This window comes from Canis aureus, chromosome 38 (assembly GCF_053574225.1).
Source record: "Canis aureus isolate CA01 chromosome 38, VMU_Caureus_v.1.0, whole genome shotgun sequence".
Taxonomy (NCBI): domain Eukaryota; kingdom Metazoa; phylum Chordata; class Mammalia; order Carnivora; family Canidae; genus Canis; species Canis aureus.
The window spans coordinates 19,036,569-19,055,982 of record NC_135648.1 but is presented as its reverse complement, the minus strand read 5'-3'; positions in this window follow the sequence as shown (position 1 = coordinate 19,055,982).

Sequence of the window (19,414 nt, the reverse complement as noted above, 5' to 3'; positions counted from 1 at the left end):
CTTGGCTGACCCCGCTTTCTATTCCTGCTTATAGGGCATTGTGAGAATGAAATTTAAAGAATATGGCAGAGGTGAAATTGGACTACAGCAGATTAATTCTCCAAATACATTATTGCAGCTTCTTCTTGATTGGCTGAACAACTCACCTAGAGAGATGCTTATCGTTTAGCAATAACTAAGAATAAAAAGCAGCAAGAAAAGCTCAAAGCATCTTCACCTACCCCATGCACACCAGTGTCAGGCATTATTAACCTCAGCTGTATTCTGATATCTAAGGGTAGTAGAAACACAACCTATTCCTAATGATCACCTGGCTTGGAGCCACTTATGATATGTTTTGAACTGTGTCTGATAGACCTAATACATGCCTGTGATTTGTCGAAACTAATAAATAGTCAGCAAGTTGTTACTTTCAAATGTAGTCATTAAATGAATGAATATTCTTTCAAAATTCTCCATAACCCTACCCCTGCCTGTAGTCTACATTGCCTTCCCTACTGGGGTTTTCCTCCTATTTCCTCCTCCTAGTCCAACTTTGCCTTCCCTGCTCAGCTCCTGTTCAGAGTCTCCCATGAGTGTCTAGAGTCTTGTCCTAACTGCCTAAATCTGCCTGTTTATTAGCTCTATCAAGAAAACTAGGTGGTCTTCAATTGTTTAAAAGCCACCTTTTTCACTTCATCCATTTAGGATTCTGTATCATTTTCAAAGTGTGTAAATTCAATTATAATTTTTCAGTTACAAGTCATGGAAAATCAAAATCAACCATCCTTAAGCCACAAATGTGATTTATAGGAATTAAGTACAGTGTTCCCTACAGGCACAATTTGATAGGGGGATATGATACCATCTGATCTCAGCCTCCATTCATGGTTTTGTTTTCCACCTTCCTCCTAAGGGTAGCTTCTTTTATATCTGAGTTGAAGAAAGTAACCTTTTGAGATTTATTCTGATTGGACAGATTTAGTTCACTCCTAACACAATGTCCAAGAGGAGGGGATACACAGGATCAAAAGATCCACTCCTTAAATTCAAGGCCTTATGTCAGCTTTCCAACTAGTTCATGAATTTTCCACACAAAAATTCAAAAACTCAAATTTTCCCTGTTGGGAAGGAAAAGAGGAAATTTAAGCTCTAAACACAAGAAACACAGTATCCATAGACTAATGTATTTTCAGCCTTGAAAAGACATGGCTTAGGCATGACCATTTCAAACACATTTGATGAACAATAAACAGCATATCTATTATATTATAAATATGAACGCTGACAGATGACAGATTATGGAAATTTATAAGAATTATGCTGTGTACCTAAGCTTTCACTTAAAATGGTTTAAAAATCAATCATAAAATACTATAGCATGTTACTTTAAACATGTGTCACAATTTTGTACATAACGCAATGCATTAAGATATTTTTAAATATTTATATTGTTCTAAGTCTCTCACAGTGACACATTATCAACACTCTGCTCATACTGTCTCAAACCTACATTTGCTCTCAAAAATTTGCTCAGTGAATTAGTTGAATCACTGACATGATAGCAAATATTAAACATATTTAAAATAAGTATTTTTAATAATATATACTAATCAGTTACTAATCATTAAGATCTTTGTTTATAAATTTTTTAATCTTTCATTTTAATTTTTTATGATTGTTCATTTATCACTCAAGATAAATTTAAGAATCATTTTCACCGGGATCCCTGGGTGGCACAGCGGTTTGGCGCCTGCCTTTGGCCCAAGGCGCGATCCTGGAGACCCGGGATCGAATCCCACATCGGGCTCCCTGCATGGAGCCCGCTTCTCCCTCTGCCTGTGTCTCTGCCTCTCTCTCTCTCTCTCTGTGACTATCATGAATAAATAAATAAAATCTTTAAAAAAAAAAAAAAGAATCATTTTCACCAATTTTAAATGAAATCCTGCAGAGAATCCATTGTACCCTCACACTGATTTTTGATGTTCTGCTGTCCTTCCCACTACTATAATTATTATTTTCCATTTCTTAAAATCCTAATAAAGTTTTTAAACATTAATGTAAGCCCTGCAAAATTCTTGTTAAATTTCTTCAGATCTATTTTAAGAATTATGTTGCTTTTGTGAATAGTCTCATTTGTTCATTATATATTCTAATATTAATACATTAAAAAAAAACTACTAACTTTGTGTGTTTTCATTTAGCTACCTTAGTGATATATTTATAATATATAATACTATTTTTTAAAAGATTTTATTTACTTATTCATGAGCGACACAGAGAGAGAGAGAGAGAGGAAGACACACAGGCAGAGGGAGAAGCCGGCTCCATGCAGGGAGCCCGACGTGGGAGGATCCTGGGACTCCAGGATCACGTCCCCGCCGAAGGCAGGCACCAAACAGCTTAGCCATCCAGGGTTCCCTATGTAATACTATTTTTAAAGCCTTTATTTATTTATTTGATAGAGATAATGTGAACAGGGAGGAGCAGAGGAAGAGGGAGAAAGAATTGAAGCATACAGTGCACTGAGCCCCATGTGGGTCTGGATCCCACAATCATGAGATCATGACCTGAGCTGAAACCAAGAGTAGGACACTTAACTGACTGAGCCACCCAGGTACCTCTATAATACTATTTAGGAATTATAGTCACCTGCTACTAAGAGATATGAGAAATAACAATGAATTAAACAAGATAAAAGTTGTTTTCTTCCTCATGCTAAAAAAGTCTAGGGATTGGAGTTCAGGGTTGACATAGTAGCTCAATGGTTTTATCACAGACTGGGCTTCTATCTTTCTCTTCCAGCTTCATGGTTACATCTTCATGGCCCAGGACAAGTTGCAGAAGCTCTATCCATCATATCTGTATTCTAGGTATAAGTATGAGGGCAAATGTGATCATCCCAGTTGTCTGCTCATCTCCCACATTTTATGGAGTTATTCACAAAGTATTCAATAGGTTCAGCTTATATCTTATCTGTCAGATAATAGTCACATAACCAAACCTAACTGCAGTGATTGTTGAGAAATAGCTTCTGCTTAGATATAATGTGCTCTAATGGGGGCACTCTTAGTAAGAAAAAGAGGAAGAGTGGCAGGGTAGGCAATCAGCTGCCTTATCCACAAATAATTTTTCAGGTATTTTTCTGTCACTTAGTATTCAATCTTTAACATTTACTGATTTCTTTGATTTTATTTTTAATATTTATAATTTACATATCTTTGTAATACTAAAAGATCACAAGATGATAATAATAATGATGAAAAATGATAGTAATTGTGGTATATTTTTAATATCTACCATATTATGATAAGCAATATTCACTTTTTCATTTGCTTGAGAGTGTTAAGGAGCCAACTAGAGAACCCATCTAACAGTTCTCACTTTATATTTAATGATATGTAATTTGCCATTTAAATATTTCCAAATATTATTTTCATTTAACTGTAAATTTTGCAATCTTCTTTGGTTTCCTTAACTTTGTCTAAAATTAGTACTATTATGCTAGTTTTCATTTACATTTTAATCATAAACACTGTTAGAACTTTTCTAATTAGTATTATATCATCCTCTTATTTGTATTTATTGTCTACTAATACTTAAATTTTTTGTAAGTGGAAAACAGTTTTCCCATTCAGCAACTATTTATTGAGAACCTAGCATATGCCAGGTAGGTACTATTCATTTTGTTGTTTCCACTCAGAAACAAATTTTATTTTATTTTTTAATTTAATTTAATTTAATTTAATTTAATTATTTAATTTAATTTAATTTAATTTAATTTAATTTTATTTTATTTTATTTTATATATATGTATATATATTTATTTATTGGAGTTCAATTTACCAACATATAGCATAACACCCAGTGCTCATCCCGCCAAGAGCCCCCCCCCCCAGCGCCCATCACCCAGTCACCCCAACCCCCCACCCACCTCCCTTTCCACTGCCCCTTGTTCGTTTCCCAGAGTTAGGTGTCTCTCATGTTTTGTCACCTCACAGATATTTTCACTCATTTTCTCTCCTTCCCCTTTACAGAAACAAATTTTAATTCAGCCTAATACTACTTTTCTTCTGAGTGGTGAGTTAAAAATTTTTATTTTTTAAATAACTTCTATGTTTCTGTTTTTATTATTTTGTTTTATACTTTTAGTTTCAGATGTACTTATTTGCTTATTTTAGAGAGAGAGCACAAATGGGAAGAGGGCCAGTGGGAGAGAGAGAGTGGGAGAGAATCTCAAGCAGACTCTGTGCTGAATGTGGAGTCCAACCCAGGGCTCAGTCTCATGACCCTGAGATCAGGACCAGAGCTGAAACCAAGAGTTAGATGCTTAACTGATTGAGCCACTCAGGTGCCCCTAGTTTCATTTTAACTCTTCATTCTCTGATGTGTGTTTTTTGTTATTTTCCACAAATTTAGAAGCAATGCCTCCCATTTCACAACTGTGCCAGCAATTAAAGAAATTGCCACCGATTTAAAAAAAAAAAGTGAAACCTGCATTTTCTAAGTTACAAAGTCAGGAATGAAAGAATATGATTTTTCTCAATCAATAAAACCAACCCTACTGTACTTTTGAATGTGAACACCAAGAGACTAAGTAATGATAAGAAATGTTTTAATGCTATGTAAGTTGAAGACACAATGGTTTCCTATAAAAGGAGCTTCTAACCTCTTGAGAATGCTCTTGCTGGAGAAAGCAAAATATAAGGCACAGATTGAGAATAGAGTCAGAACTAGAAAAAAACAAAAAGAAAAAGTGGATGGAGCTATCTCCCAAACCGGCTAGAGAGGATTTTTTTTTTTTTTTTCTGACCAGTATGTAAACTCCCAACTTGAAAGGAATCCAAAATTAAGTGGGAAGCAGAGTGTTCCCTTCCCCTTTGAATCTTTATGAAGTGATTCAGTGCTGTAGGACCTTTAGTTAATGTGAAATGGCACCTTTGAGGTCAAGACAATGTGGACACCCTAGGACAAAAGTGCCTGGGGCAGGATTTTGGCTGTGCTTTCTCTCCCTTGGTTTTTCTTTGAGCCTGACCCTCCATCTTTCCCTTTGACTCTCTGAGTTAGTAGATATCTTCCAAAAAAGATTCCTTTGCTGCTTAAGCTAAAATATTTCTGTTTTTGCAAGCAAGGACCAGCACTTTATACTAAGTGCTCTCCTATATACTTCATTAATACATTCTATACACATTCTCAATTAAAATCTCATTTTTAAAATTTATCAGCTAGATTGTAAACTCAATGAAAAGAGGAGCTGCTGCTAATTATATTCTCTGATGTATTCTCAATGTTTAGCACAGTGACTGAGGCACACTCTCTATAATTTCATGTTTGAATAAGTAGGAGGAAGGGGTAGAAAAATGAATGAAGGTGGATTTTGATGGGCAAAATAAAGGAAAAACAATCTATTGCCAGTGTCCCCTACGGAAAACTGAGCTAACATGTATATTTTACTTTTACTGTAATGGTAAAGTAGTGAGGTTGGTATAAAGCTTGAACAAGGGTTTCCATTTTTGAAAGATCCTAGAAGCATTTCAAAATGTTCAGCAGCATACAAAAGAAGCCTGGAAGTAAAAATGCAAATTAAATGTCACTTAACCTTACCATATGAATCTGAATGTCCTTTGTGAATTGTGATAGCTTCTCAAAACTCTGCTATTTTAAGAGAACAAATTGCACCCTTTCTGCAGATATCATAAGGGAATACTTGCTACAGCTTAAACACACAGTTGTCTATGGTGTATTGGGAGATTAATTATTGTCAGAAATACATAAAAAGTAAACATAACAATATGTGACCCATGGGATTCTTGCTGATTTTAGTTTAGTTTGCAAAAATTAAAAAACTCAATCTGAATATATTATCAGAAAGAGAAGTTTGGCTGATGAACTTATCTTCTGTGCTTTCCAGGAGTTCTGCAACTTTAAAGAAACAGTTTTTTGAATAGGCCAGTACAACTGAACTATTTGCCTTGACTCAGGGTACAATGAATGACTCTCATTTTTTTCTAAATCCTTTAACCTTCAGAGGACCACTCCTATCATCTTTAAAAAAAAAAAAAAAAAAAGGCATAAAGTTAGAAAATTGGTGGGCTTTTACCAAAAGCAAAGGTTGTGCTGTATTCCTAAAATACTGTTTTTGGGACACCTGGGTGGCTCAGTGGTTGAGCATCTGCCTTTGACTCAGTGCATGATCCCGGAGTCTCTCTCTGAAGGATCCCTTTCTGCAGAGAGCCTGCTTCCCCCTTTGACTATGTCTCTGCCTTTCTCTTTGTGTCTCCCATGAATAAATAAATAAAATCATAAAATAAATAAAATAATAAAATAAAATAAAACAAAGCAAAATAAAATAAAAAAAATAAAATAATAAAATAAAATAAAATAAATAAAATAAAATAAAATAATAAAATAAAATAAGGTTTTCATTATAATTTCATTCTCAACACATGAGTAGGGCTGAATTCCATACTCTTTTTCTTACCCTAGTAACTGGGAGTGGGAGGAAGATATGGAAGGCTTATTTAGGAATTATTGATTTCCCCTTTTTCCACTTTCCCCCCTCCTCTTCAGAAATTCCTTCTTACTCCTCTATCTTCAGCCTTTATTCCTTTCTTTATCCTTTTATGTGCACAGATCTTTCATTGTTTTAGCCTTTCTGCTACTCGCCATTCTTTGTTAGGCAGTGTTTTTCTTCTCATATTACTTTCCCAAATATTGCGAATATATTGTTTTTGTCAAATACATTTCTACAATACCTCTTTACTTTCCGTGAATCTATATTACTATGATTATAATGCCCCAGAAGTCATTACCTCTGACTGTCTTCAATGGCTTACTAAATGCTAAATCCAGAGATAATCTTTTAGGATTTCTCGGTGATATTTACATTTTCATCATCATTAAAAATATATATTCCCTCTCTTGGATAGTCAGATTTTGTACTATTCTGATTTTGCTACTACTAACAATTTTTTCTATCTCATTATTATATTCCTCCTTCTGTGGCATAAAATGTGATTCTCAATGTATCAATAATGGTTTTGTTATTTTTTTAATCTTTTCTCTCACCTCTGAGATGCTGAAATGATAAAATTATGGATATATGAATATTTACTTCTCTTTTTCTGTTTTTTTTCCTCTTTTCTCTGTGCTTTTGATTCATACAGAAGTGTTTTGTGTTTTTTTAATATTATCATTCCATATTACCTGCACTGTAGGCTTACTACTTTTATCTGTTTCCAACAATTTAATAGATGCCCTAGGATTGAAGCACACCAATAGGATTAGGAGCTGAAGATGACTAAAAGGAGTTGACCTAAAGCTAGTTATTTCAAATACACTGGAGTATTACCCTTCAAGGCACTTGGGAGAATACTGGAATGTGGGCACCTGCTACAGAGAGGTCATCATTGTCATTTAATGTGAGCGGAGAAAAGTGATAATCAATTCAGACCTTAAAAAAAAAAAAAAAGAAGCAACTCGTGAAATAGTAGATTTAAGTTTAACCACTTTAATCATGTTAAATACAAATGTTCTAGAACACATCAATCCAAAAAGAATGACAGATTAAATAGAAATATAAAGACATTGGGCAGTCCTGGTGGCTCAGTGGTTTAGTGTCACCTACAGTACAGGGATTGACCCACATCAGGCTCCCTGCATGGAGCTTGCTTCTCCCCCTGCCTGTGTCTCTGCCTCTCCGCCCACCCCCCTTCTCTCTGTGTCTCTCATGAATAGATAAATAAAATCTTTTAAAAAAAAGAAATATAAAGACATGGATAAGTTAAGAGTAAATAGTGGAAAATACAGTATTTAACTACTAAGTAAAATAATTCTGAGGTGACTAGAATATTAGAAAAAAGAGACTTTGGAACAAGGAATAACAAACAGGAGCAGTGCATCATAAAAAATTGGTCAACTTTTCACACACCAGAAAAAACCCACACTAATCTTAAATGTCTATGTCTGTTAACAACAATATTTCTAAATATATAAAACAAAAAGTGACAGAACGAAAAAGAAGAGTGAACAAACCCAAAATTTTTGTTGCAGTCTTAAACATCCTTTTATTAAGTAGTACAGAAAGTTTAAAAATTCAGTAAATATGAAATATTTGAACAACACTAGCCAACTAGAACTAATAAATAATTATAAAGTGACTAGATAATTATAGAACACCTCACTCAATATCAGCAGAAGATATGCTTTTTTTCAAGAGCATAAGGAACATGATCACGTAGGTATATTCTAGATCATAAGTAAGCCTAGGAATATTTAAAAGAATTTAAATCATATGAAGTATATTTTATAATCATGATGGAATCAAAATGAATATGAGAAAGATTCCACCAAAAAAATTCAAAAGAAACAATATATTTAATAAATAAAGGAAGTAACTAGTGATATTACAAAATATTTTAAATTGGGACGCCTGGGTAGCTCAGCGGTTGAATGTCTGCCTTTGGCTCAGTGTGTGATCTTGGAGTCCAAAGATCGAGTCCCACATCAGGCTCCCTGCATGGAGCCTGCTTCTCCCTCTGCCTGTGTCTCTGCCCCTCTCTCTCTCTGTGGCTCTCATGAATCAATCAATCAATCTTTAAAAAAATAAAATATTTTGAATTGAATGACTATAAAAATTCAATGTATCAAAACTTGAAGGATGCACCTAAAGGATTAATACATAATATATATCTTTAAAAACCAATATATTAGTGGTGCCTGGGTGTCACTGTCAGCTGAGCATCTGACTCCTGATTTTGGCTCAGGTCATGATCTCAGAGTCGTGAGATCAAGCTCCAAGTTGGGTTATACATCCAGCACAGAGTCTGCTTGAGATTCTCTCTCCCTTTGCCTCTCCCTTCCTAAAATAAATAAATAAATCTTCAACAATCAATCAATCAATCAAGAAGAACTAAACACATTAATTCAGAACTAGAAAATATCACAAAACACAAAATGATCAAACAATGATATAGGATTCAAATATTTTTTCTAAAGGAGCTTCATCAAAATCTTATAAGGAAAATTTAAAATATACATATTCATTTTACAAGTTGTAGGGACTAGAAATCTATTCTTTTAAATATCTCCCTGTTAAAGATGAAATATTATACATATATGCATATCTATGTGCATACACACACACACACACACACACACACACATATATCTACCAATTTCCTGGAGATGGTTCAGAACATTCTTGTTTTTCATGGTATTTGATGACCAAAACATTTTAAGAAACACACCATTTTTGGAAAAATAAAAGGAGTTTGCAAGAGAATACCTCTTAGGTTTTTTCATATATGAATAGTAGTTTAAGTGCCTGACAATAACCTTTTCCATTGTAAATGACTGAGACTAAGCTTTTGATTGCCGTGGCTTCCATTTCAAAGACATCCATGTTGAATAAACATATCTCCACCCTTTATGATAAGCTATTAGTGAAACAACTAGGTAAGGAGTCAGGCATTTCTTACCTGTGAAGTTCCCTTTTCAGAAAGCCCAGGGTGACCTAATAACTGAGGGCTTCAGGGACCACACTTTTCCCTTTCCTCACACTAGTTTCTGCTCATGTTTTTACTTTGCCCAAAAAGAGTGAACCCACCAAGCCCATGAACCCCACCCAGTGCTCATCCAATCAAGTGCCCCCCTCAGTGCCCATCATCCAGCACCCAAACCCTGCCTACCTCCCTTTCCACCACCCCTTGTTCATTTCCCAGGGTTAGGAGTCTCTCTTGTTCTGTCTTCCTCTCTGACATTTCCCACTCATTTTCTCTCCTTTCCCCTTTATTCCCTTTCACTATTTTTTTATATTCCCCAAATGAATGAGAACATACACTGTTTGTCCTTCTCCGATTGACTTATTTCACTTAGCATAATACCGTCCAGTTTCATCCACGTCGAAGCAAATGGTGGGTATTTGTCGTTTCTAATGGCTGAGGAATATTCCATTGTATACATAGACCACAGCTTCTTTATCCATTCAACTTTTGATGGACACTGAGGCTCAATCCACAGTTTGGCTATTGTGGACATTGCTGCTAGAAACATCGGGGTGCAGGTGTCCTGTTGTTTCACTGCATCTGTGTCTTTGGGGTAAATCCCCAGCAGGGCAATTGCTGGGTCCAAGGGCAGATCTATTTTTAACTCTTTGAGGAACCTCCACACAGTTTTCCAGAGTGGCTGCACCAGTTCACATTCCTACCAACAGTGCAAGAGGGCTCCCCTTTCTCCACATACTCTCCAACATTTGTTGTTTTCTGTCTTGTTAATTTTCACCATTCTCACTGGTGTAGTTTGGATTTGTATTTCCCTGATGGCAAGTGATGCAGAGCATTTTCACATGTGCTTGTTGGCCATGTCTATGTCTTCTTTGGTGAAATTTCTGTTCATGTCTTTTGTCCATTTCATGATTGGATTGTTTGTTTCTTTGCTGTTGAGTTTAATAAGTTCTTTATAGATCTTGTATACTAGCCCTGTATCTGATACGTCATTGGCAAATATCTTCTCCCATTCAGTAGGTTGTCTTTTAGTTTTGTTGACTGTTTCTTTTGCTGTGCAAAAGCTTCTTATCTTGATGAAGTCCCAATAGTTCATTTTTGCTTTTGTTTCTCTATCCTTCATGGATGTATCTTGCAGGAAGTTACTGTGGCCAAGTTTTATTTATTATTTATTTATTTATTTATTTATTTATTTATTGCCAAGTTTTAAAAGGGTGTTGCTTGTGTTCTCCTCTAGGATTTTTTTTTTAATTTTTATTTATTTATGATAGTCACACAGAGAGAGAGAGAGAGGCAGAGACATAGGCAGAGGGAGAAGCAGACTCCATGCACCGGGAGCCCGATGTGGGATTCGATCCCAGGTCTCCAGGATTGTGCCCTGGGCCAAAGGCAGGCGCTAAACTGCTGCGCCACCCAGAGATCCCTCCTCTAGGATTTTGATGGAATATTGTCTCACATTTAGATCTTTCATCCATTTTGAGTTTATCTTTGTGTATCGTGAAAGAGAGTGGTCTAGTTTCATTCTTCTGCATGTGGATGTCCAATTTTCCCAGCATCATTTACTGAAGAGACTGTCTTTCTTCCAGTGGATGGTCTTCCCTCCTTTGTCGAATATTAGTTGACCATAAAGTTGAGGGTCCACTTCTGGATTCTATATTCTGTTCCATTGATCTATGTGTCTGTTTTTGTGCCAGGACCACACCGTCTTGATGACCACAGCTTTGTAGTACAACCTGAAATCTGGCATTGTGATTCCCCTGGCTCTGGTTTTGTTTTTCAATATTCCCCTGGCTATTCGGGGTCTTTTCTGATTCCACACAAATCTTAAGATGATTTGTTTCAACTCTCTGAAGAAAGTCCATGGTATTTTGATAGGGATTGCATTAAATGTGTAAATTGCCCTGGATAGCATTGACATTTTCACAATATTAATTCTTCCAATCCATGAGCATGGAATATTTTTCCATCTCTTTGTATCTTCCTCAATTTCTTCCAGAAGTGTTCTGTAGTTTTTAGGGTATAGATGACATGATACTGTACATAGAAAACCCAAAAGACTCCACCCCAAGATTGCTAGAACTCATACAGCAATTTGGCAGTGTGGCAGGATATAAAATTAATGCCCAGAAGTCAGTGGCATTTCTATACACTAACAATGAGACTGAAGAAAGCAAAATTAAGGAGTCAATCCCATTTACAATTGCACCCAAAAGCATAAGATACTTAGGAATAAACCTAACTAAAGAGATAATTAACTATATTTTAAATAACAAAAGGATAGGGACACCTGAGTGGCTCAGCAGTTGGGCATCTGCCTTCACTCAGGGTGTGATCCCCGAGTTCTGGGATCAAGTTCCACATCAGGCTTCCTACAAGGAGCCTGCTTCTCCCTTACCTATGTCTCTCTTGTCTCTCTCTCTGTTTCTCATAAATAAATAAATATTTAAAAACTCTAAAATAAATAAATAAATAAATAAACAAACAAACAAACAAACAAACAAGGATTAAGACCATATATTTGACTTCCTCATATCTCTATCATCTGTTTTCTACATAGTTTATTCATTCTCATAGCATAGTGTATTAATCAACTCCTACCACAAAAATATCACATAAACAAAGCATCAGAAAACTCTCTCTTGTGCCTATGGGTCAGACTCTTGAAAGATTTTGAATCAGAATGGGATCAGCCTGGCACCATGCTTCAAATGGGTCTTGGTCTGCTTTATTTGTCTCAGACTCCTTTGACTAATGGGCAGCTTCTTATGGTGGTGTCAGAGTGCAAGAGAGGCATCATGATCACACAGTGTATTCAAGCTCTGGCTGCCATCACATCTACCTCACTTCCTATTAATTAAAGCAAGTCACATGGTTGATAGTATCAGGTACTCCATCCATCATGTGGTTGTGGCAGATGTGTAGAAGTAAAAGAAGAGTGAATGCTTGTAACCAACAACTTCATTTACCATATATAATATAGTCTCAGCATTACTGGGTTTAGAGTAACAAGACCCAATTCTAAGTAATGATTCCACAAGTTTCTAACAGGTGATATAAGACAATATTTGTTATCTATGACTGAAAGTAATAAAGACTACTTTTAAAAGTTTCATGTATGCTATAACATAAAGACAAACATGTTTTGTAAACTGTAAAGAATAACAAAAACATAAGAGATGCACTCAGAAATATTAGATGATTAGATGCAGATGATGAGGGTTATTAAAACAAGGTGGATCATATTCTGAAACAAGCAAAATCCATAAGAATATCCATATATTCTCCAATAAATATAGGATTTTCCTGATCTCCAGAATGTATGAATGATTTTAAAAGCAGAAAGGCATAACAAATTCAAAACACTTGGCAAGTTGGAAAATTCACTTCCCATTAACCTAAGATGTTTATATAATACACCATTTACATAAGGTTTGCTCCCCAAGGGTTTTCTGTTTCTTCATGGCACCGATAGAGAACAGAATCTGAAATGAATCACCTTGCACTATAAGAAGACTAAAGAAATACATTATGTCATGATTACTGTTGATGTTTTCTTTCCCTAAAGCTCATATTTAAATGATTATAATAAAGACCACAAACTAATGTCCTCACTACAATGTAAAATCAGAAAAAAAAAACCTCAAAGTCTTTCTTTACAACAATAAGAGAATTATTAAAAGGATTTATTTGTTCATTTTATTTTATTTTATTTTATTTATTTTTATTTTTTTAGAGGAAATTTTGTTTAAATATATTTTAAATCTTCATTTTGAAATAATTGGATATCTTCCTCCCCAAATTACAAGAATAGTACATAGACTTTCTATATGCCCTTCACCCAGCTTCCCCAAATATTAACATTCTATAAACCATAGTGCCAGCATCTAAACCAGGAAATTAATGTTGCTACAGTAATATCAACTATTCTTTATACTTTATTAAAATTTTGTCAATTGTCCCACTAGCTTTTTTTTTATTCTAGAGTCCAGTTCAGTCTTCAATCCAGGATCCTATGTCTTCATATTGTCACATCTCCCTGGTCTCTTCTGTTTTGTGGCCATTTCTTTGTCTATTTCTTTCATGGCAACACATTTCAAGAGTACTGGCCAATTACTTTGTAGAATGAGCCTCAGAATGGATTTGTTGGATATTTCCTTATGATTGAATACAAGTTACATGTTTTTGATAAAAATATGGCAGAAATGTTGTGTTCTTCTCAGTTCATCATAGATGGTGGCACATTATAGAGTCAGTGTCCCTGCTACAGATGCTAACTTTGGTCATGTGGGTAAGGTGCTATCTGTAAGCTTTTTCCTCTTTGTAATTAATAAACATTTTGGCAGGAGGTGCTTTCAGATGATGCAAATATGCTTTTCATCATACTTTCTTTTTCTTTCTTTCTTTTTTATTGGTGTTCAATTTACCAACATACAGAATAACCCCCAGTGCATTTGTTCATTTTAGAAAGAGAGAGAGTGCACAAGTGGGAGGGGCAGAGAGAGAGAATTTCAAGCAGACTCCACACTGAGCACAGAGCACAACAAAATTCCTCAAAGAATTATATTTTAAAATAAACTAATTAGAAAGATAAAAAAAAATATTCATTTTGAGGCTTTGTGATCTAAAGGGAGAGGGCAATTCCCAGAGTAGCCTTTGGAAATATAAAATACTAAGTCATTAACAGAAGTCTTATGAGAAATTGTACTATGGATGGATTGTAGCATTAGTATGTAGTCGATAAAGACAGTTCATGCTGTTTTCAATAATACATAATATTATTGAATACTTAATTTAGCATTAATAGTAACAGAAAATAATGAATAACAAATTATACAAAGAAAACAACATATTATCAGTAAGCTTATCAGTTAAAAATGGTTACTGTTAATATATATAAGAGAAAATACAGTATCTTAAAAAAGAGAAAAACGTGGAAATTAACACAGAATTGAAGTACCTTGTCCAGGATTTCAAATATATTATGTGGCAGAGTTAGATTTCAAGCCCATTAAGTCTGCTGACTAAACCCATGTGCTCAACTATCACACTGAATCTTAATATCCTAGTGAAATATATTATATTTATGTATCCCACCCTGCTAGATTCTCCTGGAAAAATATCAGACACTAACATTTAATTTGACTTATGTTGTTTTAAAGGCTGATGACCCTCTCTAAGACATGCAGATGATAAATTTAATACATGCAAAATTCTTTTACAAAACTTAGATACAATTGTTTTGAAGTTAATATGATGCTGTTTCTGTTTTCATAAAAGTCTATAATAGCAGTACATATTTGATGTGATTAAAATTAATTCATTATAATGAGCATTTCAAAATTCAGTACTGTTATTTTCAAAGAAATAGTATTACTCAAAAAATCAGTTTTAGGGAATCTATGTAATTACAGTTTTTACTATCAAATAGTTAGTACTACCGATATTTTCCCAATAATCACAGTAAGGATCTTTGGCCAGTTCCTAAACATATCACAAAAATACAAAATAATATATAAGGAAAAGAAAGCACCTAAAATTCAAAGGAGCAGATGGATGAAGATATAAAGGTGCTTTTTCATCATATTACCTTTGAACTAATACTTTGCTCTATTTCAATAACAATAGACTGATATTATGATTCCTTCTCCATTTGTTTCTACAGTGAAATCCTTAGTTAAAAATAAATAATGTAGTTCTAAGAAGTTAATCATTTATATTTCAGAATGTTTCACTTAATGCAGTTATTTGACAATTTGTCTAAAATGATCATACCTACATATTTTAACATTCTAATATAATTTGCATCAGATAGATACTTTTTATTAGTGGCAATACAGTCAGCCTACAACCATTTCTTTCATCTTCACATGTCACATATTAGAAACCATTAATAAGCAGAATGATGCCTTGGAAACAGCACTATTCCTGAATCAAAGACCTGGCACTGAGTCACCTGCTGTGTGACTCTGGGAACATAATATTTAAAAGCTCTAAGCCTTCTTTTTTCCTTCATGAAGTTGGAAAACATGATTAATGTACCTTTCAGCATTATTTAAGGCTTAAACATGGTAATGCAATGATAAAGTGAATGTAAACTATAAATAATAGACAAATATAAAATTTTATTTTATTATTACCACAGCTTTAAAATCTAAGGTATTTGCAGATCCTTGAACACAAAAAGGATATTAGAAAAGGTAATTGGTTGTACTATTTAAATGCAATAACATTATCCCACAGAATCTATTTCCATAATGAGAATAATTTTTATCAAAACAAAGCAAATATGTGAAAAATCATTAAACATGGCATATTAGTTATCAATTGCTGTATGATGAATTTCCACAAATATTTGCACCATAAGACAAACTTTTCATCTCATGTTTTCTGTGGGTCAGAATATTGGGAGTGGTTCTGTGGCAGCCTGAGCTAGGAGGTTCTGACATGGGATTCTTACTAGGGTGCAGTCAAGATCTTGGCAGTGGCTGCAATAGTTTGAAGGTTTGAGTGGCACTTAAAGATCCACTGCCAAAATGGCTCATTGACGTGGCTGTTTGCAGGTAAACAGCTCCTTGCCACATGGGCCTTTCCAAAACTGGACCACTTTCTTATACCACACACAAAAATAAACTCAATATGGATTAAAGACCTAAATTTAAGACTAAAGCATAAAATTCCCAAAAGAAAAGAGTACTCTCTTAGACATCAGCTTTAGGAATATTTTTCTGGATTTGTCTCTTCAGGCAAGGGAAACTAAAGCATAGGAATCTAACCATCCAATGAAAGATGAATAGCTAAAGAAGATATGATATATATGTATACACACACACACATACACATATATCTGTATATATGTTGCAAAATATGATATATAATATATTGCAAAATATAATATATACTGCACTATAAATTTTTTTTTTCAAATGAAATGCTGCTATTCATGATTACATGGATGGGCCTAAAGTATACTATGCTAAGTAAAATAAGTCAGAAAGAAAAATATTAATATATGATATCATTTATATGTAGAATCTAAAAACAAAATGAAACAAATGAATACATAAAGAAAAACCAGAAATAAATTCATAAATATAGAGAACCGACTGGTGGTTGCCAGAGAAGGTGTAGGTGAGGATAGACAAAAAAGGTAAAGGAGATTAAGGTACAGTCTTTCGGTAATAAAGTAAATAAGTCACAGGAATAAAAATACAGCATAGCAGATATAGTCAATAATACTGTATAAATACTGTATACAAAATAATTTTGCATGGTGACAGATGGTAACTATACTTACCATGGTGAGCATTTTGTATTGTATAGAATTGTCAAATCATTAGACACCTGAAACTAATATAATATTCTCTTATTATACTATACTTAAAAACAGAAACAAAAACCACCCAGCCCCCCTTGAAATGAGTAACTAAGTATAGGACTTGAGTGTTCTTGCGACATGACTACTCTTTCCCCAATGCCAACGATCCCAAAAGAGAGAGAAAGGAAGAAACTGCAATGATTTTTATGGCTACTCTCATACGTTATGTACTGTCACTCCTGTCATATTCTATTCATTAGAAGTAAGTTACTAAATCCAGCCCACACTGAAGAAAAGTATTAGGCTCCACATTCTGAAGGGATTAGTAGCAAAAACTTTTTTAAAAAAATATTTATTTATTTATTTGAGAGAGAGAGAAGGCAGGCACGGGGAGTAGAGGCAGAGGAAGAGAGAGAATCTCAAGCAGACTCCCTCCTGAACTCAGGGCCCAACATGAGGCTCCATCTTAGGATCCTGAAATCATGACATTCATAGATAGTGTTATTGAGATCTACCATAGGACAGGTACTGTTTTGGGAGAAGTAATACAACATGAAGTGATATATTGTTCCTACTCTCATGGAGTCCGTATTTGAAAGTGCCAAATTACATAGTATTTCTTTAATCCTCTACCTCTCTATGAAATGGGGAAAGGGTTACACCCTAGGCGTAATGTTGTTTCTTTTTTTTTTTTTTTAATTTTTTTCGTAATGTTCTTTCTTGAATTAAATATGATAATTTCTGTACTGAGCTTAACACATACCCCAGCAGATAAAGTTTATGCAATAAATTAATTGATATCTCTGTAATTATAGGACCCATATCATTAATTTCCATGGAGGATTTTCTAGAATTTTGACTTTTTATTATCGGCATCATTTTGACTCTTTATTATATCATCATTGTTTTCCTTTACTTATAATCTTGAGACTGAATTTCACTTTCCTATTTTGCTCCATAGATTATTAATGGTAAGTCTATTAGAGGAAAGAAATTTCTTCTACTTTTCTTTTACTAACTTCTTTCCCTGAAGCACAAAGTTTGAAACAATGAGAAATGTTTGTTAAGCCAGAAAATTAAATAATGAGCTGCTGAGTAAAATTGCATATGATTGCCACCCATTACCAGATTTATAGCTAACTTCCTTCACCAACAAAATATTTTTCCACAAACTCCATTTTGGGGCCCTATTTCAAACACAGACCTAAACTAAAGCAGTCTAGAGGAAGATAAATGTGTTGTTGAGAATGTGGCCTCTGGGTTAGGCAGGGTAGATTCGAATGTCAACAGAATTCAGAAGCTATGTGACCATGGTAAAAGCCTTTACCCATCTTAATACTTATTTTTCTCATCAATTAAAGGAGATAACAATATACCTCCATAGAGTTGTTGTGAAGGTTGAATGAAGGATTCAAAGTAGCTCATACATAACAAACACAAACCTCAGAGATAATTATCAAAATTAGTAGTGGATATTACATGTCAAAATGCACACACTGAACTGATTTTGTTATATAAGGCAAATGAGTTAGAGAGTATACCTGGCAACACAGAACAGGAAACCTAATGACTTAACCAGTGTATAAAGGTTTATTTTATTCTTATAACATGAAATCCAGAGGTAAGTAGTATAGGAGGATCCCAAATGATATAACAACCTCAGGCTTTTTCTCTTCTCTTCTCTTCTCTTCTCTTCTCTTCTCTTCTCTTCTCTTCTCTTCTCTTCTCTTCTCTTCTCTTCTCTTCTCTTCTCTTCTCTTCTCTTCTCTTCTCTTCTCTTCTCTTCTCTTCTCTTCTCTTCTCTTCTCTCTCTTCTCTTCTCTTCTCTTCTCTTCTCTTCTCTTCTCTTCTCTTTCTTCTTTCTCTTCTCTTCTCTTCTTTCTCTCTCTCTCTCTCTCCTCTCCTCTCCTCTCCTCTCCTCTCCTCTCCTCTCCTCTCCTCTCCTCTCCTCTCCTCTCCTCTCCTCTCCTCTCTCCTCTCCTCTCCTCTCCTCTTCTTCTCTTCTCTTCTTTCTCTTCTTTTTCTCTTTTCTCTTCTCTCTCTACTCTTCTTTCTTTCTCTTCTCTTCTTTCTCTTCTCTCTTATCTTTCTCCCCGGCCATCTTTAACTCAAAGCTCCTATGCCCAAAGTATTTTATGTTCTAATATGGCCTCTGAAGCAATATGCCATAACCTCTAGAAGGTATGTAAGAAAAAAGGGAAAACAGTAAATCTCACAGGTGAGTTGGAACCTTTTATAAAGCTTTTCCAGAAACCCTATAGACTGACATACTTTTTATGTATAGCTCTATGGCAATCTTTACCTGCTAAAGAAGCAGGGATATTGCCACCCTAAATAAAATTAAGTTTCTCTAGTTTAAGGCAAAAATTGATATTGAATAGTCAAGTAGCAGCTCACTCCTTTACCAGGTTTTCTCAGAAAAGGGGATTAAAGATGTAGATAAAGTTAGCTCAAATGGGTAGCTGACTCAGATTCAATAAGGATCTTACATCAGGAAACCCATTCTAAAGTTTAAACTTGCAGACATAGCACATTACACAGCTCAAATCTTAAATAGTATTTTAGCAATAGTTTCACCTTCACCATAAGCTTTGTCAATAATTTATATAACCACTCA